Source organism: Dermacentor albipictus, chromosome 4, assembly GCF_038994185.2.
Source record: "Dermacentor albipictus isolate Rhodes 1998 colony chromosome 4, USDA_Dalb.pri_finalv2, whole genome shotgun sequence".
NCBI lineage: Eukaryota > Metazoa > Arthropoda > Arachnida > Ixodida > Ixodidae > Dermacentor > Dermacentor albipictus.
This window is the reverse complement of record NC_091824.1, coordinates 179531635-179537634: the sequence shown is the minus strand read 5'-3', so window position 1 is coordinate 179537634 and position 6000 is coordinate 179531635. Positions and strand designations below refer to the sequence as shown.

General features: G+C 48.0%; 1 long non-coding RNA gene across 2 annotated transcripts in view; it reads left to right on the top strand.

Moving 5' to 3' along the window:
- LOC139059434 (uncharacterized) overlaps positions 1-6000 on the top strand; it is a 144745-nt gene that overhangs the window by 14716 nt on the left and 124029 nt on the right. For both annotated transcript variants that reach the window (XR_011514185.1, XR_011514184.1), the window contains exon 2: positions 1611-1693. This is a non-coding gene — a long non-coding RNA (uncharacterized lncRNA). The remainder of the gene's footprint in view (positions 1-1610; positions 1694-6000) is intronic.

Sequence of the window (6000 nt, the reverse complement as noted above, 5' to 3'; positions counted from 1 at the left end):
TGCGCAATCCTGGACTGCACATACTTGCCTGATGGCGACTAGCGTTTACAATGCTTGCAATATGGAGGCACTTCGCTCGGTTAGATCAGATGCCGATAAATGTGCGTATATAGTAAATTGTCCTGCACTAAAATGATCCTCTTGCTTAAAAGCACAGTCACGTGTGTCAATAAAATTTTTCGAGCCTTCTATTATGAGAAATTCGCGCGCAATCTCACAGCTGCAGAAGTGCACGGAACCATGGCTTAGGGCACCGATAAAAAGTTGTCAAATGTGTCGGAGTATGTTTACTGTAAGGTATAAAGGTATTCGTTTCCTTATCATCAACCGGAGTGAACGAGTTCGGAGGTATGAGGGCACGTCTCTTGATTGGTACTGCGCGTTAGGAAGACGGATGTGCTGTTGAACAAAAGCGCAAAGCAAATAGCTATCGCTCCAGCGTTTGAAGTGTCTCGCGCTAAGCTAAAAACGCGGAATGCACAAGTGCTCTGGCGGAGCCAAGTACACGAGCGTGGCCGCGCCAGTGTGTCAGGACGAGCCTTGCAGTGCGGCGATGAGGGCTGGCTCCGAGAGCACAGCTCGAAGGAGACAGAGCACGCCCTTTTCGTGTTCGCTGGTCGAAGGACGGTTAACCTCGTGAGGCAGGGCGCGGGTAAGGCGGAGGTAAATAGACGATACCGATATGAGCCTTGATTTGTGTGGGCAGGCCAATGACAAGAAACGCCAATTAACGGGCTTAATAAGAGCGCAATAAAATTTCTGCCGCTCTTACAGGAACGTCTACGCGCGTTGGAATAATTTGCACTGCCATTACCCTAGCATATTACAAAGCATGATGTGAGGCTTTCTCACCGCAGGAAGGTGCGCGCGAATGTCGACGCCATGAAAGACGATGACGTGCCTTAGCTTCCCGCTCTTCTGATCCGCCATAAAAGAGACAGCGTAGTTTTTGCCAGCCTCCATCTTTAAACTATAATAAAGTTTTTCATCCACCCATCCATCTTTAAACTACGCTACAATATTGACACCTGTACTTGTTTACCTTTATCGGGCGACCACGTTTCATCGCTTAACAAATGTTATCGCGGAGCGCAGGAAGCGCGTGCATGTATCCGAAGTTTCCGGAATGTTATCTATGCTTCTATTCGCTGTCTGTGACCGAACCTTGTGTAACCTGATTGCATGTATGCGCGACGCGAATAGTGTAGAGCTTTGTGGAAGACACGCGGGTCCTAGCAATTACTCTGGAACATTCGACGACTGACGTATAAAAGCCGACGCACCTTACCCGCCGATCAGATTTCCGACGATCGCCGGTGTTCGCCACTGTCACAGTTCTTTAAGTGTAGCCTGTTTCGTTAAAAACATGATTCAACAAAACATAAGAATGACACTAGAGCTTCAAAAAAGCCCCTTGCATACAAGGGCTGTTAATCGTGTGCTAAAGATCACCTGGCCAAATTATTTTCAGGGTGTCTGTTTCAGCTAAAAGCTGTAGGATTAACTTCAGGTTAAAAAGTGGTTCATTCTTAAGAAAAGGATGTCGGGTAAAGATATATTTTCGCGATATGCAGAAGGGAAATACCTTTTAGTCTCTGCTTCTATTGCAGGGCATTGAATAAAAACATGGAGGACTTTGAGATTACTGCCGCGCTTAATAGGAATCAGAGGATCCCTCACCCCCACTCAAGAGGTAAGAGTGAGTAGGGTAAGTGAGTCCTATTCTTAATCGGCAAGCAAGTACATCCTTGTACGATGCCGTTTTCTCACTTATCCAGTTCCCTAGTTTTCGTTTTATCGTGTCTAGTTTATTCAATGCTTGTGTATCCCACTCTCCTTGCCAATGATTCCTCAGTTTACTACGTAGAAAACACTTTAGGACTGTGGAAGGGATGGGGACATTACCATCTGTGTCGCTAAAACCCCCTGACGTAGCGTTTTCATCCTTAGCTACGTTGCCTTTTATACCTATATGGCCAGGTGCCTAGCGCAAGACAATCGCTTGGGTGCACATATATACGGAGCACAACAAGCTATACAGTTAATTCAAAAGTGAATTCTTTTGTTTTCGTAAACTAATTAGGGCTCTCACTACACCTAATAAGTCTGTGAAGACAACAGCCTTAGCGACATATTTGTGTCTTCTGTGTTGAATAGCTGAGAGTATAGCGTACGCTTGCGCTGTAAAGATACAGGTGTGTAGGTTTAGTGCCTCCGATGTTGAAAATGAGGGCCCGAAAGGTGCGTAAGCAGCACCAGCTTGACACTTGCAAGCCTGTGTGCGAAATACATCACAGGAATACTGTTCAACTTCGACACGTGGCACTGCCTCCTAGTTTATTTTTATTTTCTCCGTCATACAAAACTGGCAAAGTGTCACTGTGGTACGATCCTACATATTTCACGGTAAACATGGACAGTTTCGCTGATAGGTCAAGATACTGCCAGGTAGCATAGGTGTACTAAAAGATGCTTTTTTTGCAGGGTCTAGTTTCGAGACTTTAGTTGCTAGACTCGAAGTGAGCAGCAAAATAACTAGTCATAGGAGGACGCAATGCTTAGAAAGTTTTCTCAATCACACCACGTTTGAACACTTCCTACAGTATTCACCCTTTCTACAGAGATTGCATACAGTCACTAAATCGCTCTTTCGTTCATTCTCGTTCGTTTATTCGTTCTTTTGCTCAATCGATTACTCAATCAATGGTTTATTTTTCCTCTTACGATAATGCCTACTTCAGTGACTGGGTTCAGGAGCAAGAGCAAGAACTCACGGTTCAGCACTGGCATACTTTGCTTTAGAGCACATGACCACCAGTTAGCGGGCTTTCCGTCATATAATTACACTGATGGTTCTTTTACACCTACATCATCTGCCATTTGTGGCTGGATTCCGTTTGCAAGTGTTACCATCTTTGCCCCTCTCTGTCACGGTGCTTGAGCTACAGCGACTGAGCCAGCTGCACTGCGGGCAGATTTCGCTTGCGCTGTAGACAAGGGAGCTCAGTCTTCTTCACCGACTGCAGGAGCGGGCCTGCAGTCCCTGAAGCTACAAAGAACGCAGGAACAACTCCATGGACATCAGGCGCCTACGCATCAAAGCTTGCGAACTGCATGACAGCGCTGAGCTGCCGTGGCAACCAGCCCACTGCGGAACACAAGGCTAACACAAAGCCCAGGCTAACTGTGCTGCCAAAGCTGGACATGACACTTGGAGAGAAATGGCCCATATCCAGTCTCGCGAAAAGACGCGGCAAAACTAGATTCTGCCCACGCTTGGTGTTTACAGCCATCAGTATACATACCCCTATATAAAATCGATCCATCTTGTGACTTTTATATGCCGCGAGGCCTCAGTAGGCAAGACCAACAATGCCTTCACCACATCAGATTGGCCTACACGAACTACTTCAAATGCAGTATTCAACTGAGGGCTTCGCCAATGTGTTCTGAATGCAACGACCCTTAAGACCTGCAACATCGTTCTGTGCGACGGCTGCCGCTACCTGTCGGAGAGAGGTAGCGGCACCCTGAAGGCGGCACTACACCTGCAACGGGACTCGAGCTTGGAAGTGCGGCACATTCTCGGCACCACTTGCGCGTTACGTGGCGCCACGAAAGCGCTGCTGATGTTCTTGCGGCCCACAAGCCTTCACTAGACTCTAACGCCCGTATTCAGAAATGCAACTTAAGTCGAAGCCCATGCTTGATTTGATTTATGACGCCTGGCGTTAACGTGCCCAAAGAGGCTCACTACGTTTCCTTCGGTGCATCCACGATAGGCGTCACTTAGATCAAGTCAAGCATGGGCTTCAACTTAAGTTGCATTTCTGAATACGGGGGTACATGTGTCTATCATGTGTGTTGTTACGTTTCGCCTACGACGCGCGGTATAGCCGGCGCGGATGCAACGGACGCCGAAGCTTCATTCAAAGCGGCGGACATTTTGGCCCGTTCAGCGCTGCCGTAACGCCTCCTGCCGTGCGCGTCCAGGCATGTTTCAAATGCCACGTGTCTTCGTGTGTGCGTGTGTGTGTGTGTGCATGTTGGTGCCCACGCTTGTCAAAGCGCGGCAGCCGGGGAGAGGAGCTCCCCCAACTGTGAAGCGAGGAGGTCTGACCGGCGCCGGCCCGGCGGATGCGTCACCTACTCGTCTCAACGTGTCTCTCAGCGTGTGCATGCCCCGCATCACGTGCGCCTCTGACGAGGCGTTCCTTCTTGCCCTCGACTGCGAGAGTATAAAAGCAGCTGCCCCCGGACGCCAAGAGAGAGGCTCCGAATTCTTGCGTCGGGTAGCGTGCTCTCCCGTTTCTTCACTTAGGTCGACCTGACCGGCCGCTCTTTTGCGATGCTAGAATAAACAAGTTGTTCTGTTAGCAGTCGACTCATGCTTTGCCAGGACCTTCGGATGCTTCCAGTTGTGCCCCAGGCCGCCAGGCCAACGCTACCCTTGGGGCTTGCGACCCAGCTGCAACAACTCGTGCCAGCGGTTAGATTGCGACAGTGTGTGTGTGTGTCACTGTGTATACCATAATCATCACCCAGCACCTGGAGTAGCATGTCAGGAGATCAGCGAGGCTAACATCTGCAGCATATAATTAAGGATTGCATTTCTCTCTTTCTCTCTCTCTCTTTCTCTCTCTCCCCCCCCTGGTATGATGAAAATGGCGGCGGGGGGTGGGGGTGGCGACAAAACTGATCAATCACAATTATCTGATTTCCTGCGCGCTTACGCTTGCAGTCATGCATAAATGCGAACTGTGCAATGTATTTCTACGCATAGCATTGGGCACTTTAACAAAGATCTTGTTTAAACTACGCGGCATGCATTCTAGTTTATAAATAAAAGTACGTATAACACGTCACGGAGGCGAAAAGAAGAAATGAACTGACTCGCTCGATTAGTCTAAACTACGTGTCACTAAACTATATATCTAGCAAACACATGAGTCGAACTTTTATTTCTACGCTTCTCGAGGAATGAAATCTCCAATATTTCATTTATATTTTTTACCTCGCTGCCACGTCTTCACACAAAAGGACGCCACTGCAAGTAGCGCGCACGCAACTTGGGCAACTGCGCTTCCTACGCGACTTGAGTCGCAGCAAGAGGCCGACGAAAAACGGCCAGTGAACGAAAAATGGCGCGCGAAAAAATACAAGGATCGCTTCGCGAGTGTTATCGATCTTTCTTTTTTACTTTTCCTCGCTTCTGCTTTCGCATAATCAGTGCTTCTTTGTTTTGTTTTCCCGAGCCCTCCCTTTACTCCCGTAGACGGCACTGGGCGTACCCCGGGCATTAATTACGCGCCAGTCGCCATTAATCACGTCAGCCACGAGAATCCCGAGCCACCTCTACGGCGTGGATCTTTCGTTCAGCGTCTTTCGCTCAATTTCTGTTCTTTTTTCTTTTTTCCTTCCACCGCGTGAGTCCGTGAGATGGGCAGCTTCGTAAGCGCTCTTTCTTACCTTCTTGCTCTCTTTATCTGGCGAGCGTTCTTCCTGCGCCACCCTTATCGTTATCTTTATTATCTCCGTGGCATTGGGGGTGCTCCGCGATGAGGTCTGATAAATGAAGCCATCTCGGTATTTACAAAACAGCTGCGGAGTAGCCCAGCTGTGCTAATGCGCACTGCTTATTAGTGGTCGTTTCATTTATTTGTCCACATTTACTTATTCTCGAGGGTGTAGAGAAATACAGTGCACGGCATCCCCTCGAGAATTACTTGGCTTGACTGCGTTTTCCTGCTTGCTTTTTTTCCCCTTATCATCGCTGGACGGCACTACACAAGCTCACGAAAACGCACTGACTCAGTTCTTGCCCTGTGAAAGCCACTCACAAGCAGACAGTTGTCTTATCAACGAGTGTGGCGTAAACAAAATGAAGACAACATGACGAAGTTTGGGAAAAACATTTTAACCTTCAAAAATTAACTCTGGATTTTCAGCTTTTCTTAAAAATTTACTTGTTCCCTGTTTTAATATTCTCATACCCGTAGA